This window comes from Oryctolagus cuniculus, chromosome 6 (genome assembly GCF_964237555.1).
Source record: "Oryctolagus cuniculus chromosome 6, mOryCun1.1, whole genome shotgun sequence".
In the NCBI taxonomy this organism is placed as follows: domain Eukaryota; kingdom Metazoa; phylum Chordata; class Mammalia; order Lagomorpha; family Leporidae; genus Oryctolagus; species Oryctolagus cuniculus.
The window spans coordinates 13,163,730-13,183,473 of NC_091437.1; the positions used below are offsets into that span (position 1 = coordinate 13,163,730).

General features: G+C 44.8%; 1 protein-coding gene across 17 annotated transcripts in view; it reads left to right on the forward strand.

Annotated features, from left to right (window-relative positions):
- The first annotated feature begins 637 nt into the window (after window positions 1–637).
- CSNK1G3 (casein kinase 1 gamma 3) overlaps window positions 638–19,744 on the forward strand; it is a 133,345-nt gene continuing 114,238 nt past the window's right edge. For 9 of the 17 annotated variants that reach the window (XM_051843354.2, XM_051843350.2, XM_070076050.1 and 6 more), the window contains exons 1-2: window positions 638–773; window positions 6,021–6,058. The gene's annotated coding sequence lies outside the window, so the exon portion shown is untranslated. Of the gene's footprint in view, window positions 774–886; window positions 1,028–1,272; window positions 1,337–1,603; window positions 2,760–6,020; window positions 6,059–19,744 lie in introns of those variants that run through there. The other 8 variants (XM_051843352.2, XM_070076055.1, XM_051843349.2 and 5 more) reach the window with 4 other exon arrangements.

Below are 19,744 nucleotides of genomic sequence, written 5' to 3' on the forward strand. Positions count from 1 at the left end.
CTGGGCGCTCGGGGCTTCGGGACGCCGGCCGGAGAAACTGAGGCGAAGCCGACGCCAAGGTGCACTGCGGGGATTACCTGAGCTCACGAACGCCACCCGGGGCGCACACGCCAGCCTCCGCTGCGGCCGCGGGTGTCTGCGCGTGAGTGTGTGGCGGGGACGCGAACCCGGTGATGTCACCCTCCGACCCACTCCAGGACCGGCCGTGGCACCCCCAAGGCCGCGCGCCGCCCCGCACGCACACGGCGCCCGCAGGGCTCTCGGCTCACTCAACCGCCAGCAGCGCCCCTAAACCGCGGGCTCGTGTTCTCCCACTTCCCTCCGGGAAGCCCCCTTAAGCGTCGCCTCCCACGGCCTCCCTCAGAGAAACACGCCCGTCCCCGCGTCAGCTCCCGGGTCTCCTCACGGCCCGCGCGAAGGTGGCGAGGGGGGCGTGGCCCGGCCTCGCCTGGCCTCGGCAGCCAATGAGCGCGCCGCCTACCTTCCGGTCAGCGATCCGACCAATCGGGCGGGCCGGTGTAATCTTCGGCTGGACTCGGCTCTTTCCGTGGCTGCGGGCTGCCTGGGGGCCGCGGCGGCCGCTGAAGAGACGCTTTCCTTTTTTTATTTTTTTTTTTCCATGCGTTCACTTCCGGGTCCGGCGCCGATCCGGATGCCCGAGGCCGAAGGATGTTTGACCTCCGGATAAGCGAGGCGCCGCTGTGCATTCATTGCCGGCTGCATCGGTGGCGACAGCAGCGGCCCGGGCGGCGACTCTCCGGCCAGCGGCGGCGGTAGGCGGCGGCGGCAGCGGCAGGAGCGCGGGCCCAGGGTCCGAGCGGCGCTGCGTCCCCTCCCTCTCGCGCGCCTTCCCCTGCCTCGCTCGCTCGCTCGCTCGCTCCCTCCCTGCGTGGCTCGCTCGCCTCCTCCGGCCGCCGGCGGCTGCGATGAGCGGCCGCTGCCCCCGCCGCCGCCGCCGCTGACCGAGCGAGCGAGCGAGAGGCCGGCGGCCGGGGGCGCCGCCCGCGCCGGGACCCAGCCCGCGGAGGTAAAGCCCCCTGGGCGCCGGCGCTCGCTCGCTCGGCCGGCCCCGGCCCCCTGCCTCGCGGGTGCGGCTGGGTGGGCTGGGGTCGGCGGGGGGCCTGCGGGCGGGGGTCGCGGGCCCGGGGGGCTCCGGAGCGGGCGGCGGGCCGGGCCGCGGCTGCAAAAGTTGCCCGAGCGGCGCGGCGCGCGTGGGGACGCGTGGGGGCGGCCGAGCTGGGCCGGGGTCGAGGGGGCTGCGCGGCTACCTGCGGAGCTGGGCTTGGGGAGGACCCGCCGGGCCCGCCTGCGGTTCACGGGCGAACTTCCCGTGGAGGTGGTTTTTTTTTTTTTTTTTTTTTTTTTTTTTTGTTATTGTTGTTTCGGGAGGGGGCTGGGATGTACCTAGGTAATGGAGCTTCTTTCTGATCGAGCTGCGAACTTCGCCAAGGCGGTGGTCAGCCGAAGGGGGCCGCACGTCCACGGCTGCCCCCGCACGCGGGGAGGGGACGCAGCACGGCCGTGTGTGGGCCCCCCGGCCCGCGGCGCCCTGGAGGGCAGGCCCGTGTGGGGCAGGGGGCGAAAGTTGGAGGGTGGGAGAGGGAGAGGGAGACTCGGCGACCGCCGCCGAGGCCGCGCGGGCGGAGGCGTGGGCACCCGGGCTGTGCTCGGTGGCCAGGCGCTGCCGACCCAGGCCGCCTTTGCAGCCCGGGGGTTCGGATGCTGTCGGAACGTCCCCTGGAAAGCTGGGCAAGTGAAAACCTGCCTGTCTGCCATACGGGAGCAAAACGAGTCCCCAGTTGTGTTTCTTTTGTGATTGTGGCCACAGGCAGGAAGAGTGGTTGCGCTGTATCTGCCACTTTTTGAAATGAACATTGGGGTTTTAAAAAGTTCTCCGGGTTTCTCTGAAGACTCTGGGCTTTTCCCGTAGCTAGTGGGACGGGTATCACAAAGGTGATGAGTAATTGAGGATTAGAAAGAGGTGAGGCCAGTGTAAGGAAAGGTGTTCCACCAAAAAATCAGATCTGGTTTGCGACATTCTTAATACAGTTTTTTTTTTTAAGATGTACTTTATTTGTTACATTGATTTTCGTAGTGTACTCTAGCTGTATCCTGAGCTAATGTAAGTTGTCTTCAGATTTTGTATGTAAGCCTTTATGGTTGCAAGAAAGATGAAAATTAAGTTTCCAGGCATTGGAAGAATGATGTTATCAAATACTTTGGGTGACTTTGGCATGAATTGTGACAGAAGGGGTAGACAGTTAGCTTTAAGTGGGCTTGCATTTCTGAAGAGGCATCAGGTAGTAGTTCTTATTAGACTTAAGGACATTAAGATTAATTTCAGTGTTGATATGTATAAGACTTTTGGCATGATATTGAGGGATGATTATCTTTACTGATATATTGCTCTCATTGGCCTCTTCTGCCACTCATGAACTTAAGAATTAATGCATTATGTAATTATTGATATTTTCACCATTAGACTTGCAAACAATAATATTAACCGAGTCTCCAACACATGAAAGTCATTTATTGCTTGCTTCAAAATAACAGGTTGGTGTTAGAATCAAGGAGTAGTTTCATCCAGTAAGGCCTTTGCTGTATGTAAGGGACTTTTATGATGTGGTGAGGATGGAAGAGTGCATAGAATACGAAGATGAGTGAGACCAGGTAGCTGCCTGCAAGGAAGAAGCAGATAATGCCCAGAGTATGGCAACACAGCATTCCTGCGGGTTTTATTAGAGGTGCATCGAAGCGCGGTGAGTGTGTGTGTGTGTGAGTGAGTATGGGGGCACTTTCTGTTGGAGGTTTATGAACATGTGTGGAGTTGGTAACCCCCTTTTAGGGTCTTGAAATAGTTAAATAGGCAAAGCGGGGGCTTGGGAGGGTTAGTCTTCTAGGTAATGAGACCAGGATGAGCAAGGCGCACGACTGCGTGTGGTGGGGCCTGTTGAGGTGGACGTAGGCTCCTGGGCCAGGAGGTCTTTGGAAGAGGAAGCTGGGGAAGTAGGTGGAGATGACCCGTGGAAGTCCAGAACATCTGTGTGTGTGCATGAGTCAGTTTAGGGTGTGAAGGTCCCAGCATGTGGCCTCTGCGCTGGTAGTAGGTAGGCAAATATGGATGGTAAGTTTAAGGAAACCCGATTAACGCGAGAGGGCCGACTTGATGTCACTCATGGTACCAGAGCAATGCAAGGAAGTGTCTAATCCAGAACAGTTTGTGCATGGTGGTGTTCTGTTTCTCTGGTTGTCTGTGAATGTGGGTGTGTCTGGTAATGTGGTAATTGGTTCTGAATGAAATAAATTCAGACTGTAAAAGTGTGACTCAGGGAGGAATAGGAAGCTCTCCAGTTACTGCTCTGTGTCTCTGATCCATATGATCCCCTGCAGGCTGGGGAGAGACCATTATTCTGGTATCTTTTATTGGTTCAGATTTTTCTCAAAATGAGACAAATGGCTGCTTAGCATTTGAGGTCTTCCCAAAAGGATGTATCCCACGAAGTAGAGGAATGGTGAAATATTAAATAGCAAAATACAGGTTGCTTGATAATTGTATTACTGTTAAAATGTTTGAAAGTCAGGTTTATTATGGATAAAAGTGAAATGTGAAGAATCTGCCCATGAAAAAAAATTAACTACAACAATGATATAAAATGAGAAAGTCCCATAGTTGAAGATAAATATATGCCTGTTTTTTGGTCATCTTAAATATCAGGTGACCCTAAAGCAATGTAGCCCTAAACGTAATCATTTTCAAAGGAAGTGCTTAGAAAAATGTCACTCTGATGCCATTACTTTGTTTTAAGATTTTATTTACTTTACTTGAAAGGTGGGGGGGGGGGGGTTGGAAGAGGGTGGGGCGAGGAGTTAGGGCGAGAGAAATAGAGAGAGAGGGAGAGAGAGAGATCTTCCTTTCATTGTCTCACTTCTCATTTGTCCATAGGAGCTGGGGCTAGGCCAGCCTGGAAGCCACATTCCAGGGCCCAATTTCAGTGTGGGTGGCAGAGGCCCAACTGCTTGCCATCCTGCTGCCTCCCTGGGTGCACATTAGCAGAAAACTAGAATCTCCAGTGTAGCTGGGACTTGAACTCAAGCCCATTGATACGACATTTGTGGGCATCCCAAGCAGGATCTTAACCACAGTGCCAAACTCCTCTCAGCACACCACCAGCTTCCACTTGTATATACAATCATGTTACAGGGAAGGCTGTTTGATTTTTTTTTTTAAACTAATTATTCTCCTCTTAGCATTCAAGAAGGACTTAACATTATAACTGAATTTGTATTACCTTGAACTTCCCCATAACAATACTGCCTGTTACAATTTAAGTGCCTACTTTGGATAAAGACCGTAAATGATACATTTGAGACAGCTCTATGCTGTGGTGGTGTAACCCCATTTTTGAGAGCAGGAAACAGTTTTCTAGAGCTTAAATATCCTGTTGAGGATTTCTTCTGCAAGCAGCAGAGTGCATAGTTGGGTCTTTTTTTCTCCTCGACTTCGAAGTCTTAAACCACCAATGATCTTTTTTCTTTTTCTTTTTTTTTTTCTTTTTTGTAGACTTCTGTCTTCTTTTCTCCTTTCTTTCTCTCTCTCTCTCTCTTTCTGCCTCCCTCTCTCCCCTCCCTCCCTCTGTCTTTTCCAAAGCAGTTGGCTTATGTGATATTACTTGTTAGTGTGTGTTTGAATGTTGGCTGTTCATGATGTCATTTCTTTGAAAGTGGCACTTTTGGGGTATGTATTTGTCTCTGTAGTTGTAGGAATTCAGACAACGTAGTTCCAGTACCTTCAGCTATCAGAGAGTATTCCCTTTGTGCCCATCTGCTGGAAAGACCCATACACAGGAGTCATTGCCTTTTCTTTTTAATCAAAAAATGTTTTTTCAATTTATATGAGAGTCAGAGAGATAGAGAACAGAGATAGAAAAGAGAGAGAAGTAAAGGGACAGTCAAAGAACGAGGGTGAGAGAGAGCGCATCAGCCAGGCTGGTCTGGAGCTGTTACCAGGAGCTGGGAATTCAGTCTGAGTCTGCTGTGTGGGTTGCAGAAAGCCAGTTACTTGGGCCATCACTGCTGCCTCCCAGGGTCTGCATTGGTGTAGAGCCAGAGTCAGGGGCTGGAGCCAACAACAGAACTCAGGTACTTTGTATGGGATGTGGGTGTTTTAACCACTAGGCTGAACACTTCAGTCCCATACTTGGGATTTTCAGTGTGTAAGATCAAGCGTGTAATGAAGTGACTTTGGGGAGCCTATGACAGTACTCAGAGAAGAGGGGATGGCAGGTAGATATGAGGAGAGAGAACTTTCAGAGACATAGTGGTAAGCTGTTACATGCTTTATCTAGCTCCCTTCTCAAAGCTGAAATTTAGAAACTGTAAATATTTGGAATTCCCTGCTATTACGGGACCTGAGGAAGGTGCAACTGATTTGTTCTTAGAGTGTAGTAAATGGTTGGTTATAGTATTCTTTTCTGCTACTGCCTGCCTCATATCTGAGTTACGAGATATAATTTTAACAATGAACTTGAAGTGTTTGTGTAATTGAGGGCTAAGACATGCTTTCTGTTCATTTTCTTTACTAGTGATACATTACATAACTTCATTTCAAGTGGTGAAATTGATGGCCAGATCATGTCCACAAAATCATGTCTATCTTTTTAAGTTGCTCTCAGTGCAGCTAAGTAAGGTCTCATGATAGATACTGGTTTTAAATACAGATTTTTTGTGCCCCCCCCCCCCCAGTGTAGTGGATGTCAGATATGAAGCTGTACTCAAGCTTTCTTAAATTTGCTTAGATGATTTTGTATTACTGGGGCTGCTGTTTTAGCTGACAGTTACGTTTGCTTAAAAAGGCAGTCGTTAGGGGGTTTGGATGAGAAGGGTTGGGGGGTGTGTGGAGAGAGGGACTAACTCTCCCATCATGTTGTTTATCTAGACTGAGAAAATTCATGTAAAGTGACAAGGTGTGGTGCCTGGCAAACAAGAGGCGCTTATGTAAATCTTCTTCCTTTTCATTGCAGAAGTTGCTGATCTGTATGAATTATCGGAGGGTTGAATGGTGAGTAGAATAAGCAAAGACTCTTGGGAACAGCCTGCTAACGGGACTTTCTTAACTGACCTCTGCTTAGCATCCTCATCAAATTATACTCCTCATTCTCTCTGTAAAATGCATTGACTGATGCCCATGCTACACTGAGTGGCAGGACACTACTGGAGTTCACTCTTGAATTTTATTCTCACCAGTATACTTAACAGAGAATCATTTGTGTTTGTACCCAAAAACTCTTATTAATGGCTAATGTGTTTGATGATGATGGAATTACCTAGTCTAGTGGAACATTGTTCAGTGAACTCTGAAGGCAAAAAGGTGTTTGGGAAGAAGTTGACTGCTTTGAAAACAGGGGAACAGCTAAGGTGGATTACTGTTGAAACAGATGAGGGTGAAATAATCTTGATCCCCTGGGCCGGTGCTTTGGTGCAGCGGGTTAACACCCTGGCCTGAAGCGCCGGCATCCCATATGGGTGTCAGTTCGAGTCCTGGCTGCTCTACTTCCCATCCAGCTCTCTGCTATGGTCTGGGGGAAGCAGTAGAAGATGGCCCAAGTCCTTGGGCCCCTGCACCTGCGTGGGAGACCCGGAAGAAGCTCCTGGCTCCTGACTTCAGTTCGATGCAGTTCTGGCTGTTGTGGCCATTTGGGGAGTGAACCATCGGATAGAAGACCTCTCTCTCTTTCTCTGCCTCTTTTCTCTTGGTGTAACTCTGACTTTCAAGTAAAATAAATGAATCTTTAAAAAAAAGAAAAAAAAAAGAAAAAAATCCCCAACTAACATGAAAAGATTCCACAGTAAGATTACTTTTCAAGTGTTTGTGAAATGTTGTTTCCTAGTTAAGAAACAGAAACTGTAAATCCCAGGTGAAGTACCATGACTGTGGTTTTTGTAAGGTGAAGAAAGTAGAACTGCATCTGTCGACCCGCAGTTGAAGAGGCTTTGACCTGGGGTTGTAAGGTTCTTCTTGAGAAAACTTGTGTATGTTTTAATTGCAGTAAAATGCTTAAAGTGTATAGATTTTGAAGTGTTTTCTTTTTAAGCTAATTAAGCATATGAATTAATAATATGAATAATAACAACATGGTAAATGAATAGTAATAGCATATCTGCTTCGAAAACACTCCCTTTCCTAATTTGCACTCCCTCTCAGATGTTTATTTAGTGGCATCCCCTTTTAAAAAAGAAGTGGATTTGGGTCTTGCTAAACCTACAGGGGTTGGTTATGGAGAGTGCTTTGTTTAGTCACGTGTCACTTTGCAGTTCTTGCATGTCCCCAGGGTGGTACCTCATCTGCTTTTGTGATACCTCTCAGCTTTTATGGAGCAGGAGGGGTGGGGAGGAGCCATCTCATAGTTTCAGCATCTCCTCAACCCAAGTGGGGATTTCACGGGAACTGTTAGAGTCGATTGTTCTCTGGAAGGGGACATGCCATCCCCTTGGTTTGTACCGGTTGCATTTGACATTGCTGTGAAGCATGGTGGCCTAATAGCTTGCAGTAGCCACTCTTCTCCTGTCTTGCCTCACTCAGCCCAAGTGGAAAGCAGAGAAGTACAGGTAAAGGAGACCCAAGCGTGTGGGGTATGCTGTTTAAGGTGGTGTCACCACAGTCCAATCAGTGATGTGCAGTGGATTCGGAAGTGGAACATTAAGATCGGATAGGATGGCTCTGAGCCAGTAATTGGGAGCTCTGTTCTCTGGTTCTCTTGGCCGTGCTGTCCTCTGTGTTGGATCCATCCTTAGGCTGTCAGTAAGATCCCATCTCGATATGCATCAACCAGAGGGAGAACTGGAGCTTTCTCTCTCTCTCCCTTTTTGCAAAAGCAAGGACATCTGGTCAAGCCTACCAGAGTACTTTTCCCTGCGTGTTTTGTTGATTAGAATTAGGTCACAGACAGTTCCTGAGTAGTTAGGACAAGGGAGGTGTGTTACCCTTGTTGGTTTCTGCTAGTTAGGTCGGATCTCCTGCAGTTGCTGGTGGGATCACTTTCTCTGTGTTTCATAGTAAAGGGAGAATATTTTAAAAACTTGTGGAAAGGAAGACTATGAGGGAAATGGGTGTTAGAGAGGCAATCAGCAGTGGCCTCTTTATCTGTTTTGGGGTTGAAAGTAAATAATGCACATGAATGCACTTTGAACTTTGAGGTACCCTGCAGCTGTCAGGGGTAGAGAGTTAGAAAGCCGCTTCCCATTGCTATCTTAAATATGCTAAGGCCTGAGTACTTTTGGAGCAAAAAACACTTTTTTTTTTTTACTAACTTTTTAAAATGAGTTATCTTAAGTAGTAAGAGTATGCCTTTTTCCCCATCGATCTCATGAAGCTATTTTTTTTTTTTAATATTTATTTGACAGGTAGAGTTATAGACAGAGAGAGACAGACAGACAGAGAGAAGGTTCCTCCTTCCATTGGTTCACTCCCCAAATGGCCGCTGCGACTGGCGCTGCGCCAATCCGAAGCCAGGAGCCAGGTGCTTCTCCTGGTCTCCCATGCAGGTGCAGGGCCCAAGCACTTGGGCCATCCTCCACTGCCTTCCCGGGCCACAGCAGAGAGCTGGAGTGGAAGAGGAACAACCGGGACTAGAACCCGGCGCCCACATGGGATGCTGGTGCTGCAGGTGGAGGATTAGCCAAGTGAGCCACACCGCCAGCCCCTCATGAAGCTATTTTTATATTAAGTTAAAAATTTGTACCTACATACATTTTTTTTTAGTTGTTCTGTCTTCTCCCCCTAAAATTGCTCACACTTTGCTCTCATCACTTACTAGGGGAAAATCAGTGCTTTGAGGAGGTGGCAGTTTGTGGGAAGGATGTGGGATGTGTGTTGAATTGTGGAAACCCAGTGAGCCCGGAGGAGAGGATTTATTTGTTTGTTTGTTTGTTTTGTATATCTTGAGAGGAGCAGAAAAGATGGTGGGGAAGAGAGAGGCAGGGGAGAATCCTGGCATTTTGAAATAGAGTGAGTCACAGGAAGGTTGAGTGAAGCGCACAGGTCACGAGCTTGGTCAGTAGAGCTCTCAGATCCCAGTTACAAGGAGACCGCTCTTTGTGTCAGGAAGGCGAGGCCCTTAAAGCCGACTTGTCTGCTGTGCAGTTTTGTCAGGACCATAACCTGCTCCTGGGTTCCAGGGGGCCAGCCTTCTTTACTACAGATGCCTGTGTTCTCAGGCTTTGGAAAACTCAGCCAGGGTCTTCCTTTTCTTTATCCTTTTTTCATCCTAAAAAAAAAATAAATACATAAATAAAACAAGCAAACAGACACAGTTTTTCATCTTCTCTTAAGCAGTTGACAACAGTAACATGTGCGCGTGCATACACACTATTTCATATCTGGCCTGCTTAAATGGAAGTACATAAGCGGAATGAGCGGAATGAGGTATATGTTTCTGATTTTCAAAAAATTATCTTAAGCTGTTCTTACATTTCTTCAATATTTGTAAAGGAAAGGACTGTGTGTGCATATATATACACATATATGGATGTGTTTACATTGATTCATATATGTGTGGTTGTGAATATATAGAGCCCATCCATCTTCTGGAATGATATTTATGTTAATGATAGTTACTTGTGAATAGTGAGATTCAGGATGATTTTATTTTGTATTTTCTGTATTTCTGTGTGTTGTCGGGTTTTCAGCATGATTCCTTTTTTTTTTTTTTTTTAAAGATTTATTTATTTAAAAGTCAGAGTTACACAGAGAAAGAAGGAGGGAGAGGTCTTCCATCTGCTGGTTCACTCCCCAATTGGCCACAATGGCTGGAGCTGCGCCTATCCAAAGCCAGGACCCAGGAGCTGCTTCCCAGGTCTCCCACACCAGTGTAGGGGCCCAAGGACTTGGACCATCTTCCACTGCTTTCCCAGGCCATAGCAGAGAAGCTGGATGGGAAGTGGAGCAGCCGGGACTCAAACCAATGACCAATATGAGATGCCAGCACTGCAGGCGGTAGATTTACCTGCTACACCACAGTGCCGGCCCCCTCAGCATGATTCTTACCATCTGAAAACTGAATTTATTTTTTGAGGAAAGAAAATGGAATCTTGATGGGGATGATGTTTTCTGCCAATTTAGAATTTAACATATCATTCTGTTTAACTGTATATTATCTTGAATAAAGTCAACTTACAGTGCATTGATAGTTTGTAGTTTTCTCTATTTTTAAAATTTAATTTATAAAAATTACTTACCTTAAAGTTTTAAGTTGAAATTGACCATATGACACCTTTTAGGACAAGGGCATTTTGTAAAAGTAGTGGACTCCTGAAAATTCTGAAGGCATTAACTGTGTTATTTATTTTTTTAAACTTGTTTGATTTTGACTTCAGGTAGTAGCCTAGGCTTTGGATTAGAGTGTGATATATTAAAGTTATACTCAGAATTTCCTTTAGTAAAAAGGGAAGTAAAAATGATTTTTTTCTTACACCCAGTCTGTGTGTAATGTTTATTTTCTATTTTTATGAAGTACTTATTTTATATTCTAGAGATGAATACTGCCCTTTCAAGGGGCAGGCAGATACACTAGGTAACGCAGTAGAGGGAGAAGAGAGGACATTTATGGTACTCTGCTCACTTTAAGGTGCAAAAATATATGACTACAAGTCCTTTTAATAAAGTTCTAATTTGGAGGACAAAAATAACTATAATTTTGGACCTGAAACTTGTATCAGTTGTGGGTGACCTTTACAAAAACCTGGTATTTCTAGATTCATACTTTTATAAACCATTTTGTTTTCTCTATTTGCTCCATGGACCTGAGATATGAGTCCCCTTACCCTGAAAGTGCGGATTTTAAAGATGTGGAATGTTGTGGCACCAATTTCTGTTTACAGAAATGGTACATTATTGACTGAGTTGTTTTTCCAGCATGTGATTGTCAGGGTGCATTGTGGCTAATAATCTCTATAGGAGTGAATACTGTTAATAAAGTATAAGAATGAAGTTAGCCCTGTAAAATTATTCTTCTGAGTGTTTTTGATAATTTATTGAAAGTTGATCGATTGGAGTGTGTAGCGTGTGTTTGCGTGTTATTGTGTGTTTGTACCTTTATACCCTTCTAAGCCTATTTTTATGACTGAAATGAAAACTTGAACATATGGGAATGAGAGTATAAAGTAAAATGAATTTTTACTTTTTGCACTTGTTAAAAAACTTCTAATCAGAAATTAGGATTATTTATTTATTTTTTCTGTGACAGAGAACTATAGTTTTAAAGGTAGTCCTCACCGTGGGGCCTGGAATGCTGACAGTAATAGATGAGAGCAGTTGTTCTCAGCTGACTTCATGTTAAAATTTCCTTGTGATGGTTAAAAAAAGAAAAAAAGGATGTTGAGTTACTGCCCATGCTCATTTACGTTTCAATCTAGGGATAGGATCATGGCATTGACCTAATTTAGAATTTTCACAGGATATTCCAGTGTGCAGCAAAGTTGGAAAAAAATGGGTATTTCTCCTTCCCATTGTGCATGTCTTAGCTCTTTTTTTTTTTTTTAATTTTAAGTTGTCTTTTTAATTGGGAATGGAAGTGTGAAGATGACAAAGAAGAAATGCATAGAAAATATTAGCAAGAGGACTGCATTAAAGAAGTGACTTCTGTTCGTTACTTCATACTGGCATCCTTAATGAGGCCAGTGTATTCATTACTTTGTGGCAATTTTTAGTAAGTGCAGCACCAGAGTTGGAGAGTTGCTGAAGTTTGGAAAGATTGTTAAAGGGAAATTTACCAAGAGTAAATTAATGTATCCATTTAGAAGGAATCCTGAGAGACCTAAGTGACAAAGATTTGCCTATCTTTAAAGTTATTGTCAACTCAAAGAAGGTAAAAAGTGTTGCTACCCAAAGTTACTCATTTTAGGTTGTATTTGTCATACTTACAGTATCTTTGAGATAGTTGTATTTTTCATGAAGTGTCAGGAAAGAAGCTTTTAACGGCTGTTGTGTGTAACTACTTCTGCTTTACTGTCCCACATACTGTTGCTGATGAAGACTTGTCTCTGTTTTTTTCCCTTGGTGGGAATATTTTACCTCATTTATAGAATGTTCTGGTTATAGTGTAGTATCCGTGTCATGTATAGTCAGCAGTTACACACATTGGTGCACTGTGGTAATAAGTTTAATGGGTTATTGTATCTTGACATTTGTGTCAAATTGGTGTCCTTTTTGTGAATCATCAGATGCTATTTCTAAGGGTGTAAGAACACCCTTACTGTTACAGCATTTTTCCTGGGACAGAATGGGGGCATACCATTTTATGATTTCACTAAGTTCAATTCAAGAAGCATGGTTTTGCTTGGTGGCAAAACCAGATTTGGCAATTGTTCTCTGCATTGCAAGCTCTAGATTCCTGAACACTACCCTGATGTGACAATTTGTGGTAGAGAAATTTAACACTGAAAGTAAAGATTTAAAGGGCGTATTATCTGTGAACCTGTGAAAGACTTAAGAGTTACTCTGGGATCTCCAAAATATCCACACAGGTACAGAATAATGGTTATTGTTCTCCATAATTATTATTCTTTATTCAAATTTTAGCATCCAGCATGCTCTGAAAACCAATTTTTTTGTGTGTATGTTTGCTACCAACTGAGTTTTTTTTAAACCAAGTCTATCGTGAATTGTTATCTGTATTGTCATGTATTTGTAGGTTTCACTGCAGAAATAGCAAATGTCTGGTGATTGCCTGCTGTCCTTACCCTCCTGGGCCATCCCAGCTTTCCCTAGGGCCTGTGCACACTTTATCACCTGTGGGAATCCCTTCACAGTGTGGGTTCCGAGACATGATTGACCTTGAGAAAGGTGCAAAGGGACTGTTGGACTTTAATAGAAATGCTGGAGTAGAAACTACTTACATTTGACTTCTGAGATGCAGCTTCTGTAAAATGCCAGTAAATTGCATTTGCTTTTTCTTTTTTTTTTTTTTTAAAGATTTATCTATTTATTTGCAAGTCAGAATGACAGAGAGGTATCTTCCATCCACTGGTTCACTCTTCACAAGGCCACAATGGCCAGAATGGGGCCTGTCTGAAGCTAGGAGCCAGGAGCTTCTTCTGGATCTCCCATGTGGGTGCAGGGGCCAGCCAAGCACTTGGGCCATCCTGCACTGCTTTCCCAGGCCACAAGTAGAGAGCTGGATCAGAGGAGGAGCAACAGGGACACATTTGGGGTGCCGTCCTCACAGGTGGTGCCTTCACCTGCTGTGCCACAGCATCCCCCCCCCCCCCGGCCTTTTAACTTATAAATATATACATACTGTGAGACATGTTGTTTTAATTGGTGTTGCTTTGAGAGTTGTTGAAAGCTTTTCTCTTTTTTTGGGGGGGTGCTAAGTTATTAACCCCAGTCCTGTGGGCCCCAATGTATTCCCAGAAGCACTGTGTAATTAGGATGCTTGAGATGGAAAAAGTTTCAGATAACTTTGGCATAGCTGAGTGTTCATCAGATGCTCTCTCTGGTCCTCGGGGTAGTATGGTTTTACCTCTGAACATGGTAACTTCATGGCAAAACACCTGCAGGCGGTCCTCTTTTTACATATCCTGGCTTCCTTTTTTTGTAACAGAAAGAAGCAGGGGTGTGGTTCTAATGCCTCTGTTTTAGTTTCCTTGCACTTCCTTGATTTGTTTTTAAGACTTCATTGCAAAAATCTTTATACCTCCTTTGGCTTGTTTTTTGCCTCCAGTTCCTGTTCCTATCCTTTTTTAAATTTTTTTTCTGTCCTTTTCATTTTCTTTCCTACTTCTCTTCCCTTTTTCCCCTCCCTTTTAAAGTTATGTTCCCCAGAAAGAGTAGCTTACAGTTATGGTATTCTTTATCAGATGTGTTTACTGCTCCTGGGATGGTGACAGTAAATCTGCATGTTCCAGGATTTCCCTAAAGAAAGCCTTCCTAGAGTGTGGTGGTTATCTTAATGCTGCTGGTAAAGAGATACCGTCCTACTTGCGCAGTCTCTTTGCTGTCTTTCCATCCTTAAACCCTGAAGGGTGATAAGATGGTGACCACTGGTGTTGCATGCTCTGTCAGTTGTGTCTTTGACTTCGCAGAACGATCAGGCACTCTGAGGCCCAGACCCTGATGGGCGCACGTGGACCTCACGGGCAGCCATCTTCTCTGCTTCAGACGAGATTCAGAACTTCCATGGTTGGGTGACAGGTGCCTGCTGCATGCTCTAAAAGCAGTGCGATTCTGCCAGAGTCGCCTTCGTTCTTCATGTTGTTGCTCATTTAAATTTTGTGATACCAGGGGTGGTTTTCTTGTTTACCTTTTGTATTTCCTGTTTGGGCACATAATAGACCTCTAATATTATTTGTTGAGTGGGTGGATTCATTATTTCATCTTTTTTTTATTAGAGAGAATTCTAGGAGGGAAGAACCTTAATTAAATGCTTCCTGAGGTACCCATTTATTTTGCATTGTCACAAATATATGAGACAAATCCAAAAAACAAAAAATTGACCTCAAGTAAAATCATAAACAAAAGCTCCTGTTACTAAGGCTTAAACATGCAAATACTTCATGGTTTTTTTTAACTGATGAAGTTGAATACATTTGTGAGCTGGCCAAAAAATTTCAAGGGAATAGTTCGTTTTTTGAGCATTTCAGTTAACTGTGACTTTGTGTTAAAATATGTTTATAGGGGCCCGTGTTGTCGCATAGAGGGTTAAGCCGCTCCCTGCGATGTTGGCATCTCATATTGGTGCCAGTTTGCGACTGGCTGTTCTACTTCCAGCTAATGCGTTTAAGAAGGTAGTGGAAGATAGCCCAAGTGCTTGAGCCCCTGCACCCATGTGGGAGAACTTTATAATACTTCTGGCTCCTGGCTTCCACCTGCCTCAGCCCTGGCCATTGAGGTCATTTGGAGAGTGAACCAGTGGATGAACAATCTCTCTCTTTGACTTTCCTCCTCTCTCTGTAACTCTGACTTTCAATAAAACAAATAAATCTTTTTTTTAAAGGATGCTTTTATACTTTAGATAAAATTTTCTCCCTATTTCTACTTATAAATTTATACCCACTAATAGTTACTTCGTGTAGACATAAAACAATCCCAGCACCACCTGGAATTCCCCATGCAGCCCTCCGTAGTCAGCATCCATGCTCTGTTTGTCCCTCCTATAATTGCTTCTTTTCCAGAACATTACGTAAGCTGAGCCCCCCAGCATTTGTCCTTTAGAGCCTGGCTCTGAGTCTTTCTGTAGAGTGCCTGCGGTCCCTCTGTCCTGCTTGGTATGTCAGCAGGCCCTTTCTGCTGAGCACTGTTGCATTGTGTGTGTGTGTGTGTGTGTGTGTGTGTGTCTCAGTCTCAGCATGCATCCCCCCCTTTTTTTTTTCTTCTCTCAGATGAGTTCATAGAATTGGAAGCATTGGGTTGTATGGAAGTGTGTGTTTATAAGACACTTTTTTTTTTTGTTTTTTTGACAGGCAGAGTTAGACAGTGAGAGAGACAGAGACAGAGAGAAAGGTCTTCCTTTTTCTGTTGGTTCACCCCCCAAGTGGCCACTACGGCCAGTGTGTTGCGGCCCGCACACTGCGCCGATCCGAAGCCAGAAGCCAGGTGCTTCCTCTTGGTCTCCCATGCGGGTGCAGGGCCCAAGGACCTGGGCCATCCTCCACTGCCTTCTTGGGCCACCCTCCACTGCCTTCTTGGGCCACAGCAGAGAGCTGGACTGGAAGAGGAGCAACCGGGACAGAATCTGGCACCCCAACCAGGACTAGAACCTGGGGTGCTGGTGCTGCAGGCAGAGGATTAGCCTAGTGGGCTGTGTCGCTGGCGCAGCCTGTTTTCTAAAGTGGCTTACCACTTTGATTCACACCTCAGTGTATAAGAGCTCCAATTACAGGGAGTTTCTAAAATTTAAATTGGCAGTATCGAGTTACTTCAGTTAGGTAGAAGACTTGCTCACCAGCCATACTATGTACAGTATATACAATGACAGTAATATAATTCTGAATAGGTTTTTGTTGGTCTAGGTCTGTCATGGTTAGTGATTTAAGGGGAATAGCTTATTTTTCAATGAAAAAGAAGCAGTCTTCAGTGTACTATGGGACTACCTTTTTTTTTTTTTTTTTAAGCTTTATCTGTTTGAAAGGCAGAGTTAGAGGCAGGGACAGAAAGAGAGAGAAATAGGAGAGAGAGGGAGAAATCTTCCATCTACTGGTTCACCCTCCAAATGGCTCCAACTGTGCCTGGCCCAGGTTGAAGTCAGGAGCCTGGAATTCCGTCTGGGTCTTCTACCTGGGTGTAGGGGCCCAAGAACTTTAGCTGTCTTCCACTGCCTTCCCATGCGCATTAGGGAAGTGGATCAGAAGTAGAGCAGTGGATTTGAACTGACATTCCTATGTGATGCTGGCGTCATAGGCATTGGCATAATCTGCTATGCTGTAACATCTGCCCCAGGCCAGGTTTTTTTTTAATATATCTGTATCTATATCTATATCTATATCTATATCTAGATATAGTTCTGTATATCTATATCTATATCTATATATATATATGTTTTTTAAAGATTTATTGAAAGAGTTACACACAGAGGGGAAAGAAAGAGAGAGAGAGAGAGAGAGGTCTTCCATCTGCTGATTCACTCCCCAATTGGCTGCAATGGCCAGAGCTGGGCCACTCCCAAGCCAGGGGTCAGTAGCTTCTTCCAGGTCTCCCACGCGGGTTCAGAGTTCCAAGGATTTGGGCCATCTTCCACTGCTTTTCCAGGCCATAGCAGAGAGCTGGATCTGAAGTGGAGCAGGCGGGACTTGAACCGGCGCCCATATGGGATGCTGGCACTGCAGGCTGTGGCTTTACCTGCTTTGCCACAGCGCAAGACAACTCTGATCTAAGAAAAACTAACCTCTTAACTCTGTTACTCATGTGTGTTTGGGGAGGAGGGTGTGTGTGTTTAAGGTTCTTTCAGATCAGATTTGTGTGTTTTCCTCCTCAGACCGTCAGACATACTTTGGAAAGAGGTTCTCTGGATTTGGTCTGGGCAGAGGAAATTTCGTCTGAGTAGAAGTAGTTGTCAGTTTAGCTTGTTTCTGTTACTTGTTGCATATTTCATTCCAGAATGTTGTGGTACTTGGTTATAATTTGCACTCAGTTACACCATTAAGTCTCTTCTATCATGAGAGATGAAATTATTAGTTTCATAATCAATGCCCATGAATGAACTATTCAAATTTGTGATCTTTGCCTAAAGTAGGCTGTTTGTAGTTGCATTTTTTGTAAATTGGGAAATGAGCCTTGTAACTGAGACAAAAGAATATATCTTTGTTATGCGAACAAAGGTAGCAGTCCTGGCTTTTCTGAATGTACATTTCTTTATTTGAAGGTACTTTCTTATTTACCAGGTATTGTAGGGAAAAAATAAATTAGAAGATTGAAGTATGCCCTTTATACCAAAATATATTTTTATTTTAGTTTTTTTAAATGAGAAATTTTACAAAGTATTGTTTTCTAAATATTCAAGTCTTTTCCTGCCAATTCAGAGTTCTCATTCTGAACATCAGTTATAAAGTGTATTATAAGGCAGAGATATCTAAAGATTTACTGATGAATTAGGGATGTCTGTTTTTCTATTCTCTGCCATATTTTTATGAGTCATTTCAACTTTTCCCTTTTCATTTGATTTCTAGGGTAAATTTATTAGAATTATTTAAAAATAAAAATGAACGTCTTTAGATGGAGTTTAGGGATATTCTCATTTAGTTAAGAAAATGTACATTTTGTCACCTCTTTCAGTGACTTTTTTTTTTCTGGTTCATAACTGTGCTTTGGAGAGTTGAAGTCAGTATAAATGAGCTTTTATTTGTGAGGTGTTTTTCCCCTTTTTGTAGTATTTCTTAGAGCTATAAATTACTGTCCTGTCCACTCAATCTTTTCTTTTCCTCGTTTATTTGAGAAGAGATAGCATATATAAGTTAACATTCTTAAATTCCTAAGAAGTTCTTCATTATCTTACTCAACAGACTTTTTTTTTTTTTTTTTTTTTTTGACAGGCAGAGTTAGACAGTAAGAGAGACAGAGAGAAAGGCCTTCCTTTTTCCATTGGTTCATCCCCCAAGTGGCCGCTAAGGCCAGTGCGTTTCGGCTAGCACACCGCACCGATCTGAAGCCAGAAGCCAGAAGCCAGAAGCCAGGTGCTTCTTCCTGGTCTTCCATGCGGGTGCAGGGCCCAAGGACCTGGGCCATCCTCCACTGCCTTCTTGGGCCACAGCAGAGAACTGGACTGGAAGAGGAGCAACCAGGACAAAATCTGGCGCCCCAACCAGGACTAGAACCTGGGGTGCTGGCGCTGCAGGCGGAGGATTAGCCTAGTGAGCCGCGGCGCCGACCCCAACAGACTTGCAGTGGGTGTCACCTGTCTGCTATATATTAGAATAGATACTGAAGGGCCGGCGCCGTGGCTCACTAAGCTAATCCTCCACCTTGCGGCGCCGGCACACCGGGTTCTAGTCCCGGTCGGGGCGCCGGATTCTGTCCCGGTCGCCCCTCTTCCAGGCCAGCTCTCTGCTGTGGCCCAGGAGTGCAGTGGAGGATGGCCCAAGTGCTTGGGCCCTGCACCTGCATGGGAGACCAGGATAAGTACCTGGCTTCTGGCTTCGGATCAGCACGGTGCGCTGGCTGCAGCGCGGTGGCCGTTGGAGGGTGAACCAACGGCAAAGGAAGACCTTTCTCTCTGTCTCTTTCTCTCTCACTGTCCACTCTGCCTGCAAAAAAAAAAAAAAAAAAAGATACTGAAGAGACGGAGTTCCATAAAATATGACCCCTGCTTTTAAGGATCAGATTATAACATTGAAGTATCTTAATGTGCAAGAGTAAAAGCATTGTCCTCTATTTTTCCTCTAAATTGGCAGTGAGCTGGACCAGTTTGAACAGATTCACTTTCAGTTTTTTTCCTTTTGTTGAGAAGATCCAAGATTTTCTCTCTTGTTGTGATGCTAGCAGTCACTGAGGATCCCTGCCTAGTTCCATCAAAGCATTAAAAATTGCATAATAGTGATCTTTAATTCTCTCATTTCTTATTTATTTGTTAGCTGGAATACTTTTTATTTAAAAAAAGATTTATTTTATTTGTAAGACAGAGTGGCTGAGAGAGAGGGAGGGAGAAGGAGTGGGACAGCTTCTCTCTGCTGCTTCATACCACAAATAGCAGCAGTGGCCATGGCTGGGCCCCACTGAAACCGGGGCCTGGAACTTCACTGGTTCTCCCACATGGAGGCCACATCGATGGTTATCATCTACTGCCCTGCTAGGTGTGTTAGTGGGAAGCTGGGTATGAAGTAGAGTAGCCTGGACCCAAATTGGTGTCACAAGTAGTGGCTTAATCCACTGTGCCAAAATGCCAGCCACTGGAACAGAGAGAGAGAGAGAGAGAGAGAGATCTTCCATCCACTGGTTTACTCTCAAAGTGGTCTCAGCAGTTGAGCTGGGCCAGGTGGAGGCTGGGAACCTGGAACTCTAACCTGGTCATGTTGGTGGCAGGGACCCAAACACGTGGCCATCTTGTACTGCTTTTCTAGGCATCTTAGCAGGGAGCTGGATTGAAAGTGGAGCAGTCAGGACCAGAACTGGTGTTCACATGGGATGGTAGTGTCGCATATTAACCCGCTGTGCCAAAATTTCTGAGCCCCTAAACTATTTTTATAGAGAAAATTTTCTCTATCAGTTAGAGTTCGGCCTTATTATTTGAAATTTCCATATTTGCCTGCTTCCTAAAAT